Below are 27,802 nucleotides of genomic sequence, written 5' to 3'. Positions count from 1 at the left end.
TATGAGAAAAGCATGGAACAGTCTCTAGACTTGTATCTCATTCAGGGCCTCATGGATTTATGCCTGAATTCTAAAAAAGGTAGCCATGAATTTAAATAACATGAATAAATTATCAAACTCTTCTCTAAAAAATCTTCAGAACACTGGAATACAAGGTGTTATTTTTTCATGAGGTATAAGTCAGGAGAAAGAAAGGAGCCCTCCCTGTTTTTCTATATGTTACTCAACAGAGTGAGTCTACACAAAATGTTTCACCCAACACTTCCAGAGCAGCAGTGTCATGGTGGTTGGCAGAGATTGGTGATGTTATTAAAGTGTAACAAATGGAAGTCTGTCTTGTCGAGAGTTTGGGACAGTGGCACGGTACCTACACACGACTCCACTGGTGACAAATATTAAGAAAGCAATGGGTCAAAGAGGAGGAGACAAAACAGCAGACTTCATGATGGCTGATGAAAATGGCTCATGAGCACACATGCAAATCCCTCAAGACCTCCAAAAAATAATGGAAGATAACTTTTCAGAAAATGAATATCCTGTATTAGTAAGTGAGGATAACAGCCGGTGTCATATAAATTGATTTGTGTTAATGTTAATTAATTTGTACCATGGGAGAACAGGAATGACAGATTCATGAGTTCTAAATTTTCATTTGCCTCTTGTCTACAAACACATAACGGATACTTTTTGTGATGGTTAATATTGAGGGTCAACTTGATTGGACTAAAGGATGCAAAGTATTATTCCTGGGTGTGTCTGAGGGTATTGCCAAAGGAAATAACATTTGAGTCAGTGGACTGGGAAAGGCAGACTCACCCTCAATCCGAGCAGGCACAATCTAATCAGCTGCTAGTGCGGCTGTAATAAAAGCAGGCATAAGAATATAAAAGTAGTAGACTGGCTGAGTCTTCTGGCCTCCATCTTCTACCAGATTATATGCTTTCTGCCATCAAATATCAGACTCCAAGTTCTTCAACTTTTGGACTCTTGGACTTACACCAGTGATTTGCCAGGGGCTCTCGGGCTTTAGGCCACAGACTGAAGACTGCACTGTTGGCTTCTCTACTTTTGAGGTTTTGGGAGTCGGACTGGCTTCCTGGCTCCTCAGTGTCCAGACAGCCTATTGTGGTACTTCACCTTGTGATTGTGTGAGTCAGTTCTCCTAATAAACTCCCCTTCATATATTGATCTATCCTATTAGTTCTGTCCCCTTTAGAGAACCCTGACTAATACACTTATTTAGTCTCAATTCTGCTCTAGAAAGTTTGTAAGAAGCTGATAAGGTTGCAGTAAATTTGACAGACTTGGTCCTTAAGGATGGTAAACAAATGCTGCTATCAATAAGATAGGTTAATTATAAATTGGATAGGGATACAAACTTAAGGTACATAAAAACACATTTTGGAGGAAACCTATGCAAGACTCAGGAGGTGGGATGGAAGTCAGGCAGGGAAAGCTTCACTGACAAAATAACTTTCAGTTGAGATTTGATGAGATAACAGAATGAGGAAGAGTTAGCTAAAAGGAGCATGAATTGAGAGATCACTATAGGCAGAAGAAACAATATCTATGAAGACACTGAGTGAGGGAGTTACATGACTCATTCAAAAGAGTGCAGAAGACTGGTGCTGACTGACATGATGAATGTAGGCAGGTCCAGATAACATAGAACATGCTATTAATTTAAAACTCATTGCAAAATAGTGATGTGCTCATGCTAAGTGTGTTTCCATATATATTCAAACCATTTTTTCTTGCAAATATTTATTCTGAAAGTACCATGTGCCAGGCTGCATACTATGGCTACTATAGCAAACAAGACAGAAAGATGAGATCTCTGCCTTCATAGAGTTTACATTGCAGAGGGCTGGGCTGGGAAGAGTTAATGCTGGTAAAGAAATAAATAAAGTTGTAACATAAATACAATATAAATATTAATTTTATCAATATTCATTAATAGAATAATGAAATAAATAGGGCAATGTTACAGAGAGAAACGGAGTGGAGGGGGTTACTTTAGATAGGATGGTCAGGAAATGCCTCTCTGCGGAAATGTTTCAGCTGAGACATGAAATAGAGAAGGAGCCAGTCACCAGGAGAGAAGCGAACACCATGATCCTGAGAGGTACAACAGCTTGACTTCTTCAATAGCAGAAGGAAGGCTTATGTGGCTCAAGAATAGTGAATGGTGGGAATAGTGAGTTATTAAGAAGTGGGCCATAGAGAAAATTATGGGATTTATTTCAACAGCAATGGAAGTCACTGATATATGGAGGAAAAATGTTGTTACTGTTGTTTTTCTTACTATTGTCAAATATTTCTCCACTGCTGACAGAGTCTAGATCAAAAAGGAGAAAGAATCAAAGCAGAGAGACCAATCTAAAGGTTATTGTATTAATCTAGGAGTGTAAAATTATAGCAAAGATTAGTAGTAGTGAAGACAGGGAAACACAGATCCACTCTAGCTATCTTTTGAGTATTAGAAGTGACGTAAGTTGTTGGTGGATTGAGTTATGGGCAAGAATAGAAGAAAGTTACAATTAAGTGATTATTAAGTTAATAATGGAACCATTTCCTGAGATAGGAAAAATAAAGGAAAACAGCAAAATCTCTGATTTAGATATATGAAGCATGATCAGTTTTAGATATTTGGTGAAAATTTAGGAACAGTTGGGTGTGAATCTGGAGCTCAAGAGGAGGATAAGAGTCTAGAGTCATGAATACATTTATAAACTAGTTGTCCATAGGGAAAATCTGGCTCATAGATATGTTCCACTGGGCTATATAATATTTTGCTGTGTTTTTAATTTTTAAATAGCCATCAACTTTTATAAATCAGGAGAATTCATATTAAAATGAGATCTGATACTAATATAGCAGCTCTGCATTTTCACATGACCTCAGTCACCTGGAGCTCAGTGATGCCTGTGCCTCTTCCATAGGGCTTATATCCTTGCACTTGTTGTATTCACCACACCTCATTGTCTCCTCCACAATGAGGCTGAGTATCAGCTACTGTAGATGAAATTTTTTTATAGTAGATAAATATTTGTTTACTCATGTCTCAAGAGGGTAAACAAATAGGAGAAAAATAGGGAAAAATAGATAAAGCCTGAAGGCCCGATTTCTCTTGTGTCCAACCTGTATCATAAACAGAAGTGAGAAGAGGGCTCATAATACAGTTTAAGATCCTGATGCTTATAAATGGTGTGACTCTTCCTGGGGTGTACTTCACTGTGATGAATAACCAAATCCTTTTTTTTTTTTTTTTAAAGTATTATGTATTTATTTAACAGAGTCTCTCTCTGTTATCCTTGCTAGAGTGCAGTGGTGGGATTATATTCCACTGCAGCCTTGAACTCCTGGGCTCGAGCCATCCTCCTACCTTAGCCTCCCAAGTAGCTGAGAGTATAGGTGGACACCATCATGCCCCACTAATTTTTTTTATTTGCTATTTTTTGTAGAGATGGTGTCTCACTATCTTGCCCAGACTGTTCTTGAACGCCTGGCCTCAAGGAATCCTCCCACCTCAGCCTCTCAAAGTACTGGGAATACAGGTGCGAGTCACCGTGCCTGGCCAAATCCTTTTAGAAAGGGAGCAAGCAGAGAATGAGAGGAGAAAGTCAGAGGAACAGATGCCAAGAAGATGATACAAAGGATAGGGGATGAAAAGTGATATTGAGATTACTCCAGAATAGATGGAAAATAATGAGGTTAAAAACAAATAAACACAGAAAGCAAACAGTCCCTCAACACTGAGTTCACAATATTGAAGAATGACCACAGTAGGATTTTTCCACGGTAACTAAGCTCCCTATAGAGGTCATGCTATTATGGCTCTAAACTCATGGCAATTTTAGAAAAACAAGTCTTCTGTTTTCTGACTTCATGAAGGAATGTGGTGGTCTATTTAATCAATCATTCTAAGGAACAGTGGTGATATAAGTCCCATTGATATACCACATATACTACAAATGTATTTCCACACTTCAAACTTATGGACAGCATGCCTGCTTTCATGCAGAGAAGGTAGTTGCCTTCATGACTTCGCCAAAATAAAGTGTAAATATTCTATCTTTCAGTATCAGACAAACAAAATTTCAGCATCTGAGAGTAATTATACAACTATCAATCTTCAATGTAACAAAAGTAAGTGCAATTTTCAAGTGAATAGATATTTCCAGACCCTTGAACCCACATAGTCCTTATGACTGTTTTTGACCAATAGAAAGACTCCAGTGGAGATGATGCTACGAATTCTGGAAACAACAACCCTTAACTGAGCTCGACTGCTCCTCTCTTTTGAAACCATATAAGAAGAGTGACTACTCTGAGATCACCATGCTGTGAGAAGCCACATAGAGAAGCCATAAAGGATGTGAAGCCAGGTAGAGAGAGAAAGAGAACCCAAGGGGGGACCCACCACACATTGAGTCCATAAGCATATTAAATCTGGAGCCTTTGGTCCTGGCTGTCTTAGCTGACACCACAAGTGGATCTGAGGCACACCCTCCAGCAGAGACTTTCCAAATTCTTGATGCACAAAATTGTGCAAAAAGATTTAAGCCACTAATTTGGGGGTAGTTTGTTATGTGGCAATTGATAACCAAAACACTATGCAACGGGGTTGTTTTGAAAACAAACCAAAATAAAGTGTATGAAACACTACATGTTTGCTACCTCATATATCATTCATAAATTATGCTAAAAAATTAGCAAACAGTTATTTGCATAATCCACTCACTACAAGTTTACAAAGGATTTTTTAAAAATGAATCCTCAAAATTCCTCTCTGAGGCAAAAGTATTACCTTCACTTTAAAAATGAGCACTGAGAATCAGAGAAGCTAAATGACGGGCCCAGAATACTACATGGGTGTGCCAGAAATAACACCTGGTCTTCTAATTCTAAGCCAGCTGCCTATGCACAGCTGTGATCCAGAAAAAGTAATTTTCTCATCTCAGCATTGATTAGACCATGGAACTATCCACACTAGGAGAAAAACAGCTAATGGTATCTCTTTCCTTTTTGACAATATCTGACTTTACTTTGTAGAGAAAGCATTTCTAGGAAACATTTCTGAGATCAATATGGGAAAACCCTAAAGTGACATCAATTTCCACAATAAATATAAGGCAAACTAAGGACAATTTCTTCTTTGGAGTAGAAGACTTTGGGGCATAAGAAATATGATTTAAACTGTGTTAAGTTTATAAATAAGACCAGTTATAAATTATAATGAGTAAATGGATTTATAAACATGTATATATTGACATGGGTATCTGTACCTATGTCAGTTTTCAAGAGCAAATTACACTTTTTCTCATTGAGCATGTACTAAATTGCAGAGTTTGTCTGATTCTAAAACTCTGCCTTGGAAAACTGGTTTACCTGTCATTTGAGATTCAAATACTAGTGGGGCAGGCAAAGGCAGTCACCAACTAGACCCATCCCCTGAGGATAGTCAAATGCCCAGTCAATCAGTGACAGCTGTTAATATTTTGTATAGTCGTAACTTGTGTGATACTGCCATTACTGAATAATAATAGTAACTATTTCACAGCTTTCCTCCAGTTTCACACCATTCCCCCCGACAAGCTGAGTGACATCAGCATTAAAGCCTGGCATAACCCACACTATTCATCAATGAACTTGTGCTTCTTTCTAGACAGGAAAGGCACCAAGAAAGAATCATGCAGAAATATACATATACATTTATGAAATATATAAAAACTTTATAATTCCTCCATGAAAACTTTATACCTACTAGCTGAACTTCCCTAAAATATATTTCAAGGAGAGACAGCTATTACAATCATCAGAAGACTGTTTATATTTTTGTTTTAAAGGCATTTTTGTATTACTGAAAACAGTAGGTATTATTCCTTTATGGCACCAAAAGGAAACTCCACTACTGCTTAGCATGAGATACTGTATAATTAGGGAAGGGAGATGGAAAGAGGAGAGATTTAGCAGTAATATACCCTCTAAAAATAATCTCAGTTTGAAAAAATTACAGTGCTTTGTTCTAAGGACACATGAGGTTATAGTGACTTCATGATTGATTGTATTTAACTATCAAATTATATATTTTACAACCCCTTTGTGTTAAATAGGGCTGATACAATTTATATGCTGTGCTCTACTTATATTATTATATTTCACTCAATACTTAAAAAATATTAACTTTTTAACAAAATATTTTCCTTCTTTGGGAAAGCTTGCTTAACATACACACATAAACACACACACATTTACACACATCTCTAATGGAACTGAGATATTTTATTACACTTTGACTTTCCAACTACTTTCCTATCCTTTCTTTCGTGTCTTTTCCATTCCTTAATTTTCCAATATTCTTACAACCTCAAAACCTCAGATTTGCTTGCTTAGTTTGTGAGTTCATTTTATAGAACTCCAACATAAGTATAGTTGCTTTTTTCTGTTAATTGCCTTTGTTGAAGGAATGTTTTTGTTACTATGCAGTCCATATATAATTTCCACAGTAAGATTCTTATTCTCCAGGAAGGTTGAAAATTGCAAATGCTCCCAAAACTACTGATATCATCCAGTGATTCTAATACCTCTCAGTGGATATTGGAATCATAGCTCCCCAATTGCCTGTCAGCTACAGAAGCCAGATACCATTGAGAAATCATAATTATTATGCCCCAAGTGCCCTAGCTCACATTAGTTGGTAGTAGAGCTATCCTTAAAACAAAGACAGGAGTAGTTGAAATTATCATATGTGTATTTCTATTACTGAATATCTGATGTAGTAGAGTTCTAGAGACCAAAGCCACTAAAACCAATTTAAATTTGTTTATAGAAAAACAAGCCAAATTGTGGGTATACAAATTGACTGAATATATATTCTATGCTAAGGCTGCTAAGGCTAACCATAAACCAAAGGAGTAATCCTCAGTCAAATAACTGGCATCAGTTATTTTTCTAATATTTGTGGATATGATGATTATGAGATTGACCTTGTCATGGGTTTGCTTTGCTGTGAAATCAAGATCATAGCAAAGGTAAAGCAACTGGGTTCTACCTTAAGGTATCACTTGGCATCCTGTCTCCTACCCAGCTGGTAAACATTTATGATTACCAATGCAATACCAGTAGGCCTTAACTTTGGCTGGAAATTAGAGTCATTTAAGGATCATTTAAGACCAGTTAAATCAAACATCTAGTGGTGGGGTCTGAGCTTCAGTAAAATGAAAAAGCTTCCCAGCTGAGTCAAGGCCAGATCTGCGGAAGCCATTCTCATTCCATTATGGAAAGGCCAGGTGTTGCCAAGGCCACACACTTTGACATCCTAGTCCCCTGGATTCAATATATAAAACTTGGTGATTTGTCCCTCAGCTGCTATAGTGAATGGTATGTAGCTGTGCAAGGATTATAAACCTGAAACAAAATAATGATGCAAGACAATCCTTTTGAGCTTGTGAAACCCAACTCTAGCTTTCAGCTGGCTGAATGTGTTTGAAACCAGGTATGGAGGTGCCAAAGGGTGAGCAGCCACGAGGAACAACTTTCCATTCATATATTGGTTCAACACAGTAATCACAATGAATAGAACTCAAGAGTAAAATGAATTCTATCAACCAACCAGTCCTGTTGTCAGATAAATCATCATCACATTTGAGGACAATAACTTGGCCTTAATGGATTTTGAAGGGAAGCCAGACCACGAATATAGAGGCCCTGGAGGATACAAAGAGCTGAAGAACGGAACCAAGAAAGAGGAGTTTGGAGTTCCATTAGAATGACTTTCCTACATTAATTTTTTTCTGAGCTTATTATTATATGCAGGAATGACAAATATTGTAATCATTGGAAGTTAGCACTAAGGACCTGTGAAAGAAAAACAAATCTTGAGGTTCACAAATCATTAAGCTAAAGGGAAAAGGCAAGCTGGGAAGTCCTTAGGGCCAACCGGCCTCCCATTCTATTCAAAGTCACCCCTCTGCTCACTGAGATAAATGCATATCTGATTGCCTCCTTTGGAGGGGCTAATCAGAAACTCAAAATAATGCAAACATTTGTCTCTTATCTACCTTTGACCTGGCAGCCCCCTCCCTGCATGAGTCTTCCCACTTTTGCTTTGAGTTGTCCCGCCGTTTCAAACTGAACCAGTGTTCATCTTACATATGTTGATTGATGTTTCATGTCTCTCTAAAATGTATAAAACTGAACTGCTCTGACCACCTTGGACACATGTCATCAGGACCTCCTGAAGCTGTGCCACGGGTGTGCGTCCTTAACCTTGGCAAAATAAACTTTCTAAATTAAGCAAGACCTGTCTCAGATATTCGGGGTTCACCGACCTGTGATTTGATACTTAAACTGCTCAGCTTTTATGTCTCTAAAATTCACATCTTGGCTCAGGAAGAAAAATATAACCTTACATAAAAATATAGTCAATCAAACTTAAGATACCCAATTTGCCTACCCCAAATTCTTTTTCTGGCAGGCATAATTATATTTGGTTTTGTTAAGACTAAAACACACACACACAAATTGCACCTAGTTACAGATGTTCTAAATTGCATGGAACAACTTATTCTTCTATTTTTGGTTTAGCTAATGAGCTTTCTCAAAGGAAATGACTGCAATGAATTAAAAGAAATCAAGTAAAATGTGATTCCAGAATCAAATTAACCATAATATGTTGGAGTTAGAATAAGTTTGTGATAACATTAATAGCTCATATATACTAAAATGCAATATGCGATATTCCCACTGTACTTTTCTGTGAATTTCTTACTACAGTTAAATCTTGGTATCTGAGTTCCATGTTCATGGATTCTACTAATCTCAGGGAAAATAAAAAGGATAATTGTGTCTACTGAATATGCACAGACTTTTTTTCTTGTTAATATTTTCTAAAGAATAAAATATGATAACTATTTACAAAACATTTACATTGTATTAGATATTGTGAATAATCTAGAGATGATTTAAAGTATACATGCATGGGTTACATGCAAATACTATACCATTTCATATAAGGGATTGGAATATCCCTGGATTTTATATCTGACAGCGGTCCTGGAATGATGGATACCAAGTGATGACTGTATTTTCTTTTTCACTGGTAATATAAGATAAGGTGTATGTCTCGATGTAGTAGAGAATGTCTCGTTTTAGAAACCAGGACACTGGGTTCCAGGCTCTAGTTATAACTGCTATAATCCATTTTATACCTTCTGGTAAATCATAACACTGCTACTCTTTCAATTCTTTCTTCCTTCAAAAGAGAGCGATACAACTTAACTCCTTCTGAAGATTTGTGAGACTAGTAAATAAATAAACTAAAAAACACAAAGCACCTTACAAATGTATAAAACTACATATGTTCAAGCAACTCCCTCTTGTTGCTGTGGTGTGGACATACAGTTTATGAAAGTAAGTAATATAGGTATGAAAATTCATAATTCCTTCATGTGGGAACTATTAGTCCCTGGATAAACATACAATCTTAACAAAAAGGTAATTGTTATGGCTGCAAATGGAGGAGAACATTAGGCGAAGCAGCACAGAGATAAAAATAAATAAATCCAGGAATAATGATCTTGTGTCCAAAAGTAACCATTGTAGGAGACAAAATGAGAAAGACCAACCAGCAAGGTTAAGTAAGGCTCAAAAGCCAAAGTGATTCTGGAAAGAACATGAAGGCGGCTACTGCAATGGAACAGCTCTCCAGGTTGTTTCTGAGGGCAAGGTTTTTCTTCCTCCCAATTATTGAGGACCACCTCTATGCTAATGTTTTCTTCTTTAGTTAATTGTACTGGATGCCTCATAAACAATGTCTAATGCTGTCAAATAAGCAATTACAATAGACTTTCTTCACTCAATTGAGAAGTTAAACACATTTTTAGACTCTGAACCAGATTTTTCTCCTTTGTTTGAAAACACTTAGGAAATTAAAAGTTGCCAAGAGAGGCAAAATATATTCCCTTTTTTTTTTTTTTGAGACAGTCTCGCTCTGTCGCCCAGGCTACAGTGCAGTGGCACAGTCTCGGCTCACTGCAACCTCTGCCCCCCAGGTTCAAGCGATTCTTCTGCCTCAGCCTCCCGAGTATCTGGGACTACAGGCATGCACCACCACGCCTGGCTAATTTTTGTATTTTTAGTAAAGGTGGGGTTTCACCATATTGGCCAGTCTGGTCTTGAACTCCTGATCTCGTGATCCACCCGCCTCAACCTCCCAAATGTTGGAATTACAAGCGTGAACCACTGCGTCTGGCCATATATTCCTTTTTAAAAGACTTTATTGGCCAGGCACAGTAGCTCATGCCTCTAATCCCAGCATTTTAGGAGGCCCTGGTGGGAGAATAGCTTGAGCCCAGGAGTTTGAGACCAGCCTGGTCTCATCACAGTGAGACCTTGATTCTACAAACAATTTTTTAAAATTAGCCTGAGCATGGTGGTATGTGCCTGTTGTCCTACCCACTCAGGAGGTTGAGGTGGGAGGATAACTTGAGCCCAGGAGGTTGAGACTGCAGTGAACCGTGATCACGCCACTGCACTCCAGCCTGGGTAGCAGAACAAGACCCTGTATCATAAAAAAAAAAAAAAAAAAAAAAAGAAGACTATTTATTTAAGCTTTGTGTCAAAATGGCACGTATAATCACATTTTTATTTAAAAATTTCCATCGTCTCTATCTATGTATTCTTCCATTTGTGCAAGTGATAGAGTAGCCTGAGATGGTAATCTATCAATCATATTTATCTGCACATAAGATATTAGATGATCTACTACCTTTTTCTTTTGAATTTATATATATATTTTTAATTAATCATTTATTATTTTTCAAAAAATTAAATCAGTCATTCCAAAACCACTATTCAAATATTTAAATATAGCCATATTTCTTATGGTGAAAATTCTCAAGAACCTACAAAACCTATTTATTTTAGTCACAGTGAGAAAATTAAAAAATGTGGAAACTCAGATTTTATCACTGATGATAATATATGGTCTCTGTCATAGCAGTCTACACATTTGTAAGCAAATTTGTTATCTGTGACAGTGCTGGAAACCTTGCATGGAATATGTTCACCAAAAAGAATGTGATTGGGTAACAAATGCAAGATAGCAGAACAAATCCTGTAACTGCTGCTTGGAAGCTATCCTTAGCCATACTTATTTTTTTTATTATTTCAGTTGGCATTAACAATCATAATCGGTATCCTTATTATTAAACTATCCAAATGTTAAGGCAATGTTTAATGTCTTCCAATTCGTGGAAATCGCTTTGCCTGAAAGTAATGTTTAAATTGCAGAAAAAGTAAACTGTAAGGTATTGAGAGTCTGTCTCATATAACTTTATGTTTCCTCCGAACAAAGAGCTTAGGCTCTTTAAAGCATAGAATAAGATCAATAAATGTTTGAAGAATGAATAAATGGAAGAGGTGTGGGTCCTGCTTCCTTGAGTTCCTGGTGGGCTAAGAAAAACAATAATGAACTCTATTCACCTCCTGCGTGATAGAGAGAGCATAGGCTTTTAAACTGGACAAATCTGGGCTTGAATCCTAATTTTGTCAGTTAGTAATATCCAGTTTATTATGCTAATTAGTCTTCCTGCCTACAAAGAGATCAATAACTGTCTTTATGTGTAGGATTTTTGGGAAGATAAAATGAAATTGAGATGCAAATCCTGAATAACTCCTGGCACAGAAATTGTCAAATGGAATCTTTCTATTTTTTTTATAAAGCCAGAGGAAGAGAGAATGATTGTATGATTTTTGGTTTACAAAACTAGATTGATGTGGGCAATATGACCAAATACAGGGATTATAGGAGGGTTCAGGTGTGAAGGTGGAGATGGAGAAAGTAAGGAGTGATGGACAAATACAGTCTCAACCTGGACGAGTTGAATTTATGAGACTTGCGTATGGTCTAATTCAGGAGAAATGTCTTTATTAAAGGTAGAAATTAAAGGATTATTTGCATTTTACTGATTAATGAAGTCTTGGAAGTGGTGAACTAACCCAAGGAAAGAATTCACTTTTCTATGTTATTGGCATCTTTGATAAAATGGAAAAGTCTCTGACAACTTCTTAGATAAGTCTTCTAAATGTGTCATATTAAATATATAGGGTCTGAAAGAAAACCATTTATTAAAATATAATTACCAAAATATTTATAAAACATATTTGAGTTATGATCATACATCTGCATCTTTACTAACAACTTGAATAACAAGCTCTGTGGAAAATCTAACTACTATAACTTTAAACTAGTGATGGGTGTAAAAGGTATACTGATTGTCTATAATAACTATCACATGATATCAACATACTCAATTTCTATCAGTGACAAGATATAGGTACTGTAATACTATTGTGGCTTCTTGCCTATATTCAAAATTTAAGTTATACGTTAATAAAAATATAACATATATAATATATATATATTTTTTCTTAGCCAAGTTTCTAGATACCTTGAATTCTAGGAACAACTTTGAGCCTATGAAACTTCAGGTTAAGAATGTTTGACTTGGAGTGGCAGACCCTGGGGAGAATGAATTCTTCAGGGTGATACACAAGAGGAGGGGCTACCAGTAAAAGTACTTGGGGAGAAATAGTAGAAAAGAAAAATATTCAAGAGAACATAATATCTTGAAGTAAAGTTAGAATACAGTTATCTATCAACAGGTGTTTGACAATGCAATGCAATGCTTGAAGTAGATCAAATAGAATAAAGGTTGAAAAGCAAATATTAAGTTTATCAATCAGGAAGTCATTGGTGTTTCATTGATCCAGTCTCTACTAAGTACACAAGAAGAACTCAATGCTCACTTTGAGTCCAAAATAGAATTTAAGAGATATTTAATAAAGCAGTTACTCAGGGAATTTTGACCATATACATGAGACTTAATAGATATTTTGTAATAAATTAAAATTAGGACAATTCAAAAGGTAAAAAAATGGATATTTTACATTACTGTGGTCTATACTAGATCATACCACTTCACTGTGATAGTCAAATTTTATTTTTTTAGATTAATAAGATTTTGATAAGATTTTGATGACAATAAGAAATTAACTTATTTCAGAACCTCTGAAACTAAAATTATAGGCAAATTTGGCATGCAACAAGTCAGAAGGTGAAACATATAGAACATAGTCCTGGTGTTTTTCATGAACTAAAGACAGAATTATTAAATGATAGTTAATTAATAAACAGGTAATAATTTCAAATTTGCAACATGCTAAGCAGTGTCCTAAATATTCCTATGGCATTAGTGTCTTTAAGCTAAATGTTGATAGCATCTGGAAACATAGAGGAGAACAGTAGTCAAATTTTATATTTTTAACAATTAAAAATTAATTAAGTATGTATTACATGCAAATGAAAAAAAATCCAGCACTGCTATAGTGGCCCGGCATAAAGCTCTGTTTATAAATAACACAATTTCTTCACAAAGAGTACGTTTTTAAGTGATTTATATTCTCCTCAAGACATTTTCTATGTATAGAAAAGCATATATACATAGATACTATATACCAATACATACACATATCCTTTTTATATTAAAAGAATATATTATAAACCTTTATCTACCTTCCACTTTTTACTTGAGAATATAGAGATGAATTACACACCTTCTAAAAGTTATTTCATAGTAATCTTTCAAATGAATGTACACAGGAGAGAGAAATGACTTATTCAATCAGTGACCTCTGGGCAGTTAGGTCGCTTTTAGATTTTTATTGCAAAAAAAATAAAAATAAAAAACAAAGAGCTACAATGCATGTCTTCATGTGTGAAACATATCTACAAATCTATCTGTAGGCTAAAGGTTGAGCAGTACAATTTCTGGTTAAAATCCAGATATCATATCACCCCCATCCATGGTCATATCAAATTACTTTCCCACATTCATTTTGTGTATGAAAATCCCTTCCTTCCCACATATTTATTCTGTGTACTATTAAACTTTGTGCTTTTGCCAAACTGATAAGAGAAAAATATCTCTTGGTGTTTTTACTGCATTTATTTAGCCATGAATGGGGTCGAGCATCCTTTCAATATCTCACAACTCTACCCCATATCTAGATGTCCAAAATAATCCTATGAAATGCAGCTGTTCTAATTCTTCAGTTATTTCCACAAGTACAAACACACAACCCTATTAAAACGACTTCAGTAGAATGTTCAAGGCATAAAACTTCTTCAGTACAATGTGCAAGCTCAACACAATTAGAGTCGATCTTGATTTCCCTCTTTCTCTCATATCCCACATGCTTTCCACAAACGTATCTTTTACCCAGCATCCCAACTCTTCTCAACATCTCCATAGCTACACTTTAGTCCAAGCCATTATCAATTCTTGCCTGGATTACTGCAATAAATCCACCTAAAAGAATTCATGTACTCACCATTTCTACCCAGCGTTCTTTTCTCAATATCCACACAGAGGGCTCCTGTTAAAATGTAAACTGTATCAAATCCTACCAAGTAAAAGCAGGAGTCCTTATAATTGCCTCAAAACTCCACATGATCGAGAGCTCTACAAGCCACATCTGCTGCTTTTCTACTACCATAAGGCCCAGGCTTACTTGCTGTGCTTCTAATGGGCCCATTAGGACCAGGAATTTCACATTTAAATTTTTCTTCTGAGGCAACTGAACAAATAAGGTTTGCAATGGAGGAGACTGAGAGATGTGCAGGTTGTTGATGGTGGTGGGTATTTCATTCAGAACTTTTGTTTTGCAATTGGGAGTTTGAAATATTTATTAGTTCATAGTAATACCATAACAGTAAGCTGATAAAAGTGGAAACACCTGCTGATTTTTAAAAATATAGTCAGAGAATAAATAAATAAATGAAAGGTTATGTTGTTTCCAGAGGTGGTACAGCTTTTCATTGAGGGATTTTAGCCATATCGCCTGACTCCCACCTCTAGTTTGAGGAATTCTGATATAAGGACCATGTGCATAACTATTCTAAGAAGGAAGTGTTAACAAAGGACCCTGATAGATACTATACAGAGACAACCCGTTATGGGTGCACCAAAGCTTGTCAAGAGAATCCATAAACAGTTAAAATAGTTTTCTTTGATGACCCATTGAACTACCAAGAGGCAGAACACCCTGACTGGCCTCTTTGCCGGCTGCCAGCTAATATGAAAGGAAAAATAAATATTTTTATAAAAGCCATCTGTTGTGTTTTTTTCTTCTCTCTATTTCATATAAATTCTGCTATTTTCTTCCGTTGTTGCTTGAAAACAATGTATTGGTTGTTATATGTTACATACAAGTAAAAGAACTTCCTAACAATTAACTACACATTTTAACATTATTCTTTGTGTTTATAATAATGGGAAACTTGGGCTTACTTTTCAAAAAATATCTTTATATATACTTCCTCATTTAATTTTTTTTGGAACATCAACTGCTCTTCTGAAAGGTCAACATGGGCCCAGATCCCCTGCTGGTCATGGTGGGGCATCACATTTCCTCATTTGCTCTCTTACAGAAGCTTTTAGTCCCGTGGGAAACAGAGACCCAACACAAATCTGTATCTAGTTTAGCTGTAGCTCAGTTTCTGGGAGCAGTGGGGCAATGCTTTATTTGTTGCTTCTCCTCTGTTATCCTACTTTGTACAGGTTTTGGGTATGGAGAGTAAATGCATGCGGAAATGATGATATGGTATATATCCTCAGCCTGTGTTTCCTTAAGATAGAAGACCAGAAACTGATAGAACTATCTCTTCATGAAAGACTTAATGAGATTTGCACCGATGAGTGATTGGATTGAGAGCACACATAAGGCACCATTTGGGGGATGTTCAGTTACAAATGAAAGGTAATGTTAACTGACTCAATAGTGTGATAACAAATGTTAACAGCTGGCCCTGAGGGTTTGCGATGGTTAATACTGAATGTCAACTTGATTGGATTGAAAGATGCAAAGTATTGTTTATGGGTGTGTCTGCAAGAGTGTTGCCAAACGAGATTAACATTTGCCTTTGTGGACTGGGAAAGGCAGACCCACCCTTAATGTAGGTAGGCACAATCTAATCAGCTGCCAAAGAGGCCAGAATAAAAGCAGGCAGAAGAACTTGGAAAGATTAGACTGGCTTAGCCTACATCTTTCTCCAGTGCTGGATGCTTCCTGCCCTGGAACATCAGACTCCAGGTTCTTCAGATTTGGGAATCAGACGGCTTCCTTGCTCCGAAGCTTGCAGACAGCCTATTGTGGGACCTCACCTTGTGATAATGCGAATTAACACTCCTTAATAAACTCCCCTTTGTATATACATCATCCTATCAATTCTGTCCCTCTAGAGAAACCTAATAGAGGGGTGTAGCTCTATTTGCATACCTAGGATCATGAGATTTTGTTTGTTTTTGAAAACTTTTAATTTGCTTGAAATTCCATGTTGGAGAATTCTGCAATTGAACTTCCAGGAGAACTTTCTCTGATATAGATGACATGGACTGGAAAAAGCACTATGATAAATTAGCCAACAAAATGCAATCACAAATCTAAAAATCTGGATCATTTAAAAATGAACATGGTATCTAGATGCCAGTAGAAACTAGTAGTGTATGTGAAGAAAAAATGGTAAGAAATAACGAAGAAGGTAAAGAGGGACTAGGGTGGAAGAACATGGATGAGATAATTTGGAAATTGTTCACAAAAGTGTTTCACTGGGTGAAATGAAATAGAAAAACATAGAAGAGAAAAAATGTCATATTCATCACATAATTAAGTTTGCTTTAGTATCAATACACTTGGAAGAATTGGATAATGCTATAATAAAGTAGGCTGATGTTCACACTCTGCATTAAAATATATAAAAGCTTGCTAAAAGATTATTGAAATAATTCTAAAAATAATATACTAGGGAAATTGATTAAGTCTCTTTGGACAACTATTCAAGATTTTTTAAAACTTTTAAATGAAATGACCAAATAACCATTTACTTGGAATAAGAAAATAATCATACATGATATGTGAATAATCACAATTTCCTGAATATTTCCTCACTTTTATTTTGATTGCTCACTAGATCATTATTTTTCCCTTTATGTTTCTTTCATAAATAATTGCCTTAGAATTTTTATAAAGAGTTTTGAATCTAGATTAAATCTCTCATTACCAAACAGCTCTAAGAAAATAAAGATACAATTTTAAGATACTTGCAAATATCTCTGGAAGCCCATTTTTAAAAAGTATATTCCACTTTTTTAGTTTCTATCTGAAGCTTTTTAAATAGATGGCATATTTCCAAAGCAATGAATTTTGAAATGAATTATTCAGTAGTGTATTCAGAAATTACATGCTTACTGTTTATTCTTATTTCAGTTACTGCAGGTTCTTAAATAATGTTGGAATATAAGTAACATTGAGAACCCTAAACTAAAAGATGTATACGCCATCTAGAAAAACACTCTAATAATAAATTCTAATGAATATCCAGGTGGTTATTTTCTACATAATAGAGAAAAGTGTATCCTTTGGATATTTTTACCCATGACTGACATAGTCAAGGAAACATAACAATAAACACAATAAACAAATGAATAATGGGAAAATAATTAAGATCTTACAGAATATTATATGGAGTTCAACAATACAAGCTAAGAAACAAACAGGATAACAACAGTTGAGGGTTAAGACAGATTTACATGTCCACATACGTCAGCAAGTCTTTGCTATTATACTAGAGTGTTTTGCATGTGTAGCTGATAGAACTAAATTAAGAGTTAGTGAGACATCTATGAGGATTAGAATAAATGGAAATAGAAGTATAACTATGCAGCCCAAATACAAAACATAAGATGAAATTTGTTAGGAAGAATGGAGAACAAAAAAAAATTAGAAAAGATAGAATTTGATACAAGGATACAGGGGTAGTTTCATAATATAAAATAAAATTACATTGAAGTATTTTAGAATTACTAGGTTAAATTGATGGATTAATATATGTAGAAATCACTATAGACTTCATTTTTCCTTCTCAATTTTTACTTTATTTAAGAGGATGAAGACCAAGTAGTTTAAATTCTTTTAATCTTACCTCCTCTAAATCTCTGGATATCATCATCATTCCATTCTAAGAAAGTTGTTTTTCTTCTTTCTTTTTTATCAGCCCTTTCATCTGTATATCTTATACCTTTTCTGTCTTTCATAACTTCTCATCAGTTTCTGAAACTCCACCAGTTAAGGTTCTGAGGTTTTTCTTTCTTTAAAAATAGGAAACCATAAACTATAAAACTATCATTTTTTCCTCAAAAACTGCTTAATTATTATTTTTTCATCTGTATCATTGAATTTTAAATATAAGTATAAAATTCTAAAATGTCTATAATATGAGCACACTAAATTTAACAACCTAAGAAAAAATCAATTAAAAATTAGGGCAAAAATATAGTACATTACAAAACACAAAAAGTAAATAAAATTTAAAAACTATATTCACAATTTAAATCTGTAGTTAGTAAATCAGTAAAATTATTCTGATTGCCTCTTAAAAATATAATTGATTCATATTAATTTAAAAGATTTTTTTTCTTTTTAACTATATCAGCCTTTACTGACCAGTCATTGTTCAAAAGATAAAACTTACTTCCGGTATCACTGTAAGCAGTTTTAGAAATAGAGCACTAGATGTCATCTAAAATTGATTAGAAAAACAAACCAACCACAGAACAGTTCACAGGAGAACAGTTCACAGGAGAGCTTAGAGAGCAAAGCCTTTACCAAATTATCAGAATAAATCACAAGTTAATCTTCCTGTAAAAAAGATTTAAGTAGAGTGGTCTGAGCAATTGATAATATACCTTCTCAGTTGCTGCCCTGTTTACTCCATAATAATGTAAACTGATCCCCTTTCCCGATTGGGATAGAAAACAACTCATTCACTAAATCTGTGGCTATGTACCACATACCTAGGACACATTAATCTGCTCTAGCAATAAACCACAGGAACATGGGTGCACGTCTACTTCTTGGAGGGGTTTCGTAGTCTAGTTATACTTTAAGGTCTATCTAGCTTCTGCAGAAACCATACTTACTAATGTAATGGAAATATATAATACAGACAATTGCCACAGTATTTTTAAAAATATTTCTGCTAATATCCTCATAGAGATAATGGCTGGAGTATAATTCAGATAATTCGACTTGTTTTTTGCTACTATGATAGCCCTTAATCTACAGGCTAAGAAACCAATATAGTGGTTACTCCAACTGTTATATATGTCTGTAGCAATTATACATTCCAGAATTTTGGAAATGGCCCCTAGTTGGGTCTATAGACACAGTGGATCTACCATAAACTCAACCTCAACCAGACTCTACATATTACCTAAGCCCTTCATCCCCCCACTAGAATAACATTTCAGATTTCAAAATATGTATGTCAACTCGTTGTTCCTCAATGTGGAGTTACCCTAGTAAATTCCATAGATCTCACTGGAAAAAATCTGGGTGTTTTATAAGATTTAATGACAATTTTGATGGTGGAACACAACACAATGACACCACAGACACCATTTATGAAACTGTAGATGAAACTATAAATAAAACTGTAGGTGAAGGCAGAACTCTTTGTTACTTACAGCTTCATACAAAACAAGGCTGCAGGAAAAGCCACACAGGGTGTTGCACCAGTGACATTGTAACATCAAGCTCAGGTCCTACAGGGCAGCTTACCTACAGCAAGTGTAGGGTTAGTTAGGTTTTGTGGGCTCTCTCTAGATTGGCTAATTTGCATGATTTTGCAGGCTCTGGATCATAGGTGTTGTCCCTAATTGTCTGTCATCTGGCTCTGGGACAATTAGGGACTGAATAGTGGCCCAGAGCGTAAGAGCCTAGTAAGGACAGTGGTTGGCATATGAACTTAAATCAGCTTCTCAAGAAGGGATCCTGACCAGAGCTTCAAAAGTGAGTCAAGAAAGCATTTTTTAAAAAATGAAAACAAAAACCCAGAACAAAGCAAACACACACACACACACACACACACACACACACACCACTAAAGGGAATCATTACAGTACATACTACTCACAGTTTTAGAGGGTCCTTCTTCCTGGGGAACCATTCATCTCTTCAGTCAACAGGTTGTAAGTCTGAAAAGTGGTTTGAGTCCAGGAAAATTGACAAGGGATGGTTACATTTTAGCATTACAGTGCTTTTGTGATTTGTTCTTGCTTTATTTAGATTCTATATATTAAGCAATACCTTGTTAATAGCCCCTCTGTCTTGCCCCCAGGGGCACCATATTAACTTAATCATCTCCATAACTTTCTGAATGTCAGATACTCTAGGCTGCACTCCAACCTTGTAAATAATTATAAAATTGTGACACCTCTGCTTCCCCCCACACCCAGCTTTAGTTGTTAAGCACCACAACAGGATCTCTATCATTTCATAAACCCATCATCCTCATCATTATTAAATGAGTCACACTCTGTGACAGCCTCTTTTGTAGCCCTGGAAGTGCAAAGGAGAGGCATCACTGAATTTCTCAGTAATGTTAGTGTCCTTTTTACCATTGCATTGTTGCTGGTCTTGGTGAATTGTGTGTCTGTCTTTTTCAGAAATGTCATCCTTTGGTGGAGCATCTGGCTTTACATAGAATATATCCACTCTTCTCACTCACCTTCCTGAGCCTTTTAATCCATTTCTCCATTTCTGCCAAGGCATCTGACATTTCAGCTTGGTTCAACAAAACCATCATTTTCTTCAGGCTTTTAGTACCACTCCAGCAGGAAATTTGCTGGGGTGCTTGCTATGATATTAAATTGTGTATCCCAAGGAGGTCCAAATTCAATAAATCCTCCTTTATCTAATTTTATTATATGATCCTCTTTATCAAACTTTCTCAAAATCTAGTCTCACTGATACTCCTCCAGCTCCTGCCACTACTTGCCAGCTAATTATAGCTCTTCTGACAGAGTCCCCTACCTCTGTAGGGGTATGTAGCATGCTCTCGGCTAAGATATGCTGCTACTTATTTCTAGCCACTGGCTTTGAAGACAGGACAGAAGGTGAGGGCAGATCCCAAGGTTAGCCCTGTTACTTTGCTTGAGAGAGGCTTCTGCAGTGTCTTCCCACACAGGGAAATCACAACTCTCAGTGGGGAAGGATGGGCAACCTCTATAGTCTCTGACGATTCTGAGACATCTGGGAAGTTGACAGCTTTGGGTTCATTTACCCAGATCCCACGTGTCAGAGACCTAGGTTTTCTCAATCATAGCCATAGCCTTGGCATAATAGACCTGCTTTAGCTGAATATTCAAATGTCATTCAAACTTGGCCATTCTATTAAGTTCTGAGTTTGTCTTTAGCTGTTTATTTTCTCTCCCTGCAGAATATTAGGGATCCTGGCTTTTACACTTAGTTTTCAAGTATTCACAGTTTTTAGCTTTTCAGTATCTTTCAGCAGGTTAGCAATGAAATTTAATAACAAATTCCATTTTTTACCTTGTATGCATTGTTTCCTCTGCATTTTTAATAACCTGAGTCATTGCACCAGTGACGTGGTGAAATGTTAGCAGTTGGACTGCAACCTTGAGCTGGGGACTATCCATAACTCACAGTTCACTCGATATGTGGTTCTCATTCTCAGTTGGGTAGTAAGTGATCCAATTCAAAAACCTCAGTTCTAGTATTGCATCCTCCTGGAAACGGATACTGATTGGAATTAGGACTACTAAAGTCATATTGGGCAAACACACCTGGGAAAGGGAATAAGAAGAAGCAGGAGTGGGCAAGGACAGCCATCAAACCATGATGGAGTTAAAGCTGTAAGGCTACCTACAGTGCTTGCAGCTGGGTAATGAGTCTAATGCTTGAAGGAAGAAAGATCTTAGTGGTGAATCTCTATATCTGCCATAAATAGCTAACTAACCAACTAAAGAATGAATGAATGAATGAATGAATGAATGAATGAATGAATATTTCAGCAGCAATGATTTCACTAGTAAAGGAACATGTCCTGGGTAAGTCCATGACATACCAATAACCAAAGATAAAATTAGATTTATCCTATAGGTCATGACATTACGACTTCGTGCAATGAAGAGAAGCAGATCTCCTGATGTTAATTTGAGAAGCATGGGTTATATGGCAAATTAGAAGCCATTTTCAGAGTGATCCTTAAGAACAGGCATACCATTGATCTTGTTGTATATACATTATTTATATGTAATTCAACATCATAAGTACTGTTTTTCAATGTTACAGTTCATTGAAAGCACCACATTTTGCACAATTGCCATTGTTTTTGTGGGGAGCACTTTTTGTGTTATATATATAAATCAGACTTACAACTCCTCATGGAGACACAGGACACAGCAATTGGGGAAATGAGTAAGAAAGATAATAAACTCATCTACAGAGGATGCACCAGGAGCATGTAAGGCCAAACAATTTTAAAGAGCCAGTTACAGGCCAGGTGCGGTGGCTCACACCTGTAATCCCAGCAATTTGGGAGGCTGAGGCAGGCAGATCACTTGAGGTCAGGAGTTCAAGACCAACCTGGCCAACATGGTGAAACCCCTTCTCTAATAAAAATACAAAAATTAGCCAGGTGGGTGGCACACGTGTAGTCCCAGCTACTCAGGAGGCTGAATCACTTGAACACAGGAGGATCACTTGAACCTGGGAAGCGGAGGTTGCAGTGAGCTGAGATCACACCACTGCACTCCAGCCTGGGCGACAGAGCAGGAATCCATCTCAAAACAAACAAATAAAAAACAGATGTTTACAGCGAGCAGACAAGGGACAGTTTAAAATAATATACTTGTGGTTGGTGGGGAAGAAGTGAGGAATATCATTAAGACTGCATAAAACCCACCTTTAGAGAGTAACTCCAGAAACAGAGAGTGTCACAGATTGAGAACTTACCATGTAGAAAAAAAAAGTCATTTGAGAATATTATTGTCTATTTAGAGAAAGGGAGTTATAAATTGAAATCCAGTGTTATGTTTGCTAAGGCAGGTCGCTTGGGAAGTAGGAAGATCATGCAATTAACAAAAGCAGAGACAAGTGTGTTTTCTGCACATTTTTCCTTTATTTTCCCAAGTTGGTGGATTTGAGGCAAAATCAATGGGAAGACTGGTGTATAATGTTTCTAATCAGACAATCAGATTGCTCTTTTTATAATCAGTCGCAGAGAAGTATGAGCATCTCTGTTTCTCTATGGGTGGATTTTAGGGTAATTTTAGAGAAGGCAAAATAATTTGAACAGAAATTTGGAGCTAGATATTTCATAGAACGCTCACATTAGCATATATGTTCAGCCTGATATTGCAAACATTTGAAAACTATTTTCAACTCCAATGTTGTTAATATCGTGCTCTACAAGCAATTTTCTTATCGCAGTTTGGCTTTTCTCAGAAACTATTTACAGACAAAGAAGGCATAAAGTTGTTTAGTACCTGGATAGCAGCCTTCATAGTTATCAATGTAAGCCAATAAATTAGTGTTTTTGTTATAGTCACTGATATCTGTAAACTTAGCTAATTGATTCTACCTCTGAGAGACATCCTGCCATTTGACGTGCTCAATGTCAGATTTCTTAATCTATCTGGATCAAAGCCAGTGTATGAAACACACTGATTTCTCCAAGATAAATACCTATTTGTGGGGTCTGAGGAGCATGCCATCCTAGATTCCTTATTCCTTACATTGTGAGATATCTTTGAAATTTTCACATAACTATTAATATAAATAATTACTAGAACTTTCTAGGACATAAATTCTTTAAGTTCAGAGGACTTGACTTTATTCACTCACATATCCCAAATACCAAGAACAGAGTAAGCATTCAATAAATTTGTAAATGCTCACTCTCATTAAATGAAATTGTTGCTATATATAATTTTAGCATACATAGAGGCTAACATATTACTATAGATAATTTAGGACTATGGGTTTATTTTCTTTGTACCCTTGAATGAGTCCCAGGGATCCCAAACGATAAAGCAAAACACCACTCTCTACTCTGGAATTTATTATGATATTCAACATAGATTGGCAGCTCTTAAAATAACAGTTAACATTCCAACTTGGTGAGTTTACTATAAACTGTTTATTTTATTCACTTATATTTTCATCCATATTACATTTTATCGAGGAGGGTGAAATATTTCCATGTTAGATGCACTATTTCCTCTTTGGAGGAATTTTCCAGGTGTTGAGGGCTTTCATGGGTGAGATCGTAATTTTCAGTATAATGGAAAAGTTAATACAATCAATTCTTGTCTTATGAGTGAGTACAGAAAAAGGTTTAGCTCTTATGAAAGCTGAAACAACTGGCTTAAAATTTTCTAATTCTCTTGTGGTTATAAAATGCATCTGAATTCTAGCATGTGATATAATTTCTAGTATTCCACTGTAACAACTTTACTAACGTAAAAAAAAAGTTTACATTAGTCACATTGTAAATGGTTTCTTAGACTTCTTTAAGTTTGTCATTTTTCTAAATATTTAAAGAAGACTGAACCACCTTTCAAAGTGAAGTACTCTCAAATAAGTAAATAAGAGTAAAAAAAAATTAGTGGAGGGGACTAAAATTTGAGTGTGGTTGAGAATCGTCACAGTGATTGTTTCTGGTTGTTCAGCATGATTCTCCCCTGTGAACCTTCTGACAAAAAGCCCTGACCCTGGGTACAGTAGTGATCACAGAATCCAGGGATAGCCAACAATAAGGCCCAAGCCTGTGACCCAGCAAGGTCAATCAATGCCCTTCCCTGGAATTTGCCTCTGGGGGTCGGGGAAGGAAAGAGGAGCATATTTCTGTTCTAGATGTTAATCTGTGTAAACAAGGAACTTGGAACAGCCATTGTTACAAGCCACAGAGTAGATGAATGTCAATGGTGGGAAGCAATACAGAAAATGAAACAGAACTGAGTGACAGAGAAGACCAAGAGAAGGGCAGATTGCAAGGGATCTACTTCGCAGGGGCACTTTGTTGTCATCTGGGGTGTCTGGGAGGCCTTCCACTAGGAAGGGAAATTCAGGTCTTCACTCTTGATCTCAGCCTTCCTGCTGCAGTTTCCTTCACTCTGCCTAGTCAACTGCTACTCATTCACAGGTCAGCTAATCATCCTTTCTCCTTGGAAAGTTCTTTGTCTTCTATAGTTAGATGAAATCTCTTTATTACACTGTTAGGATATGTTTTCATACCACCACATGCTTTTCTTTTGGAACACTTTCTCAGAATTGCAAGTTAATTTGTGCAATAATTTGCTGCTTTTTTTTTTTCTGGTCCTTGGACTATAGTATTGTTGAGGGCCAGGGCGCATGTCTGAAGTTACTCCCCAATATTATCATAGTTATCTGGCACATTGTACCTGATAAATAGAAGTTTCCTGAATGAATAAAGATAAAATATAAATGTGAAACTAATCTGGTTGTGAAGTAAAAGACCAAGTATTTTCTAAGCAGAGGAAATAGCATACATGTAAAGACTCCAAACAGATTAGAGTCTTATCTCAATGAAGAAGCTGTTTAAAAGAAAACCACAATGAGTGGAAGAGAGATAATGAAAAGAGTGGAAACACTGGGCAAACATTGAAGAGTTTTAAGCAGAAAAATGACATAATTTATTTGTCCCATTATTAGGATCTCTCTGACTCCTGTATGGAAAATGATTGGAGTTGTGTTGGGTGGATGTAAGTAGAACAGATAGGAGGCTGTATATGGATCCAGCAAGAAAATAACTGGAGTTAACGTAGGATAGTGACAATGGAGATAAAGAACCAAGAATGTTAAAGGGTGTTTGAATGAGAACATATAACAGTTTATATTTAACAAGCAGGGCAGTCCAATATTTTTATTATAACTGGGTAGTGTTCTCTTTTAGCAAACAATGTCAACTTTCCATTTACGTCAAAACTACTCGATACATGCTTCTAAGCTTAGATTATTTAGTGCCAAGAAAACAGAAATGAGGAGTAGTAGCAATAAATGAGTGGAAAGTCAATTATTTGCTATTTAAATTCTTCAGGTATTCAATTTTATGGAGGTTATGCAACCAGCTAAGAAAGAAGCCAATTCATAAAAATGCATAAATGCACTTCATAATGTTCAGGATATGTTCACTTACATTTGGCTGTATTCATTGTAAATTCCAAAGCTTAAATCAATAGGTACACAAATTAGACATACTATACTGAAAGTTTTGTTTTATAAAATATGAGATGCTTAATTCTATTAGCCATGAAAAAAGTTTAGCGTGAAGCTTATGTCAATAAAAGCTCCCAATAACCAGGGAAAGTCATTAATGTTTTTGAAGAATATAGACAGTTTCACTCTATCTTTTGTTATTCTATTGACCATTAGTCAACAGTTGGGAATCAGGAATTTTATTATTATTGTAAAATTAATTTGTGCAGCAGTCATATTTTTAGATAACAACTGTATAATAATGAAATATATAGGTCAAGATGGATGATGGAATACTTGGAATTTTCTATGATCTTTTTGAGAAAACCTATTGAAATGTCAAAAACAAATACTAATAAAATATCTGTGTTAGTGTTAGCAGCAGTGAACCCATACAGGTTTGCAGCAACTTAATTCTTGCCTCCTCAAAGGAAATAAGTTGTCTGAGGGGCATAAGGCAGAGTGAGGGACAGAAGCAAGTTTTTGAGCAGAAGTGAACATTTATGAAAAAGTTTTAGAGCAAGAATGAAACGAAGTAAAGCACACTTGGAAGAGAGCCAAGCGGGCAACTTGAGAGATCCAAGTGTGCTGTTCAGCCCTTTAGTTGGGGTTTTATACATTGGCGTGGTTCCAGAGATTTGTGTCTCTCCTCCCTGGATGTTTCCTTGGGTGAGATGTTCGCATGCGCAGTGGTCTGCCAGCACTTGGGAGGGGCTTTAAGTACACTAATTTTTGACTGTTAGCATCTGCCTGTATCCCTGAAATAAACCCAACTAGGTTTTGATGTATTATGCCTTTTTTATGTTCTGGATTTTGTTGGAAAGGATCTTAATATCTATGTCCATGAGAAGATCCACCTGCAACTTTTCTTTCTTTCATAGCCTTTGTCAGTTTTGATATCAATGTTATGCTGGCCTCATAAAATATGTTTGAGTACTCTTTTTTTTTTCTATCACAAGGAATATCTTGTGTAAATTTGGTACTTCTTGACTTACCAATGAAGTCCTCTAGTCTGCTGTTTTCTTTGTAGAGAGGCAGGCATCTGTTTGTTTGTTTAATATAACAACTTTATTGAGGCATAACTCACACACCATACAATTCACACATTTACAGTATTCAATTCAATGTTTTCAGTATCTTTCTAGAGTGATATAATTATCACTATAGTCAATTTCAGAACATATTCATCATTCTACAAAGAAACCCCATATCCATTAGCGGTCACTCCCCATTTATCCTCAACTCTTCCAAACCTAAACAACCATGAATCTGCTTTCCAAATGTGTAGACTTCCCTATTCTAGACATTTCATCTAAATTAAATCATACAAATTATGATCTTTTGTGACTGGATTCTTATTTTAATGTTTTCAAGGTTTATCCATGTCATGGCATGTATCACTAATTATTTTCTCTTTATTACCAAATAATATCACATCGTATGGATATATCAAATTTTATTTAACTATAAATATATATCAGTTGGTAGATGGCTGGATTGTTTCCATTTTTTGGTTAATATGACTAATGCTGCTATTAACAATCATGTATAAGTTCTTGTTTGCATATATTTTCCCCTTGCTTTTGGGTATATACCTATGAGTAAAACTGCTTGGTTTTATGCTAACTAAGCATACCCTTTTGAGTAACTGTCAAAG

This window comes from Pongo pygmaeus, chromosome 6 (genome assembly GCF_028885625.2).
Source record: "Pongo pygmaeus isolate AG05252 chromosome 6, NHGRI_mPonPyg2-v2.0_pri, whole genome shotgun sequence".
NCBI classification, from domain to species: Eukaryota; Metazoa; Chordata; class Mammalia; order Primates; family Hominidae; genus Pongo; species Pongo pygmaeus.
This window is presented reverse-complemented; position numbering follows the sequence as displayed.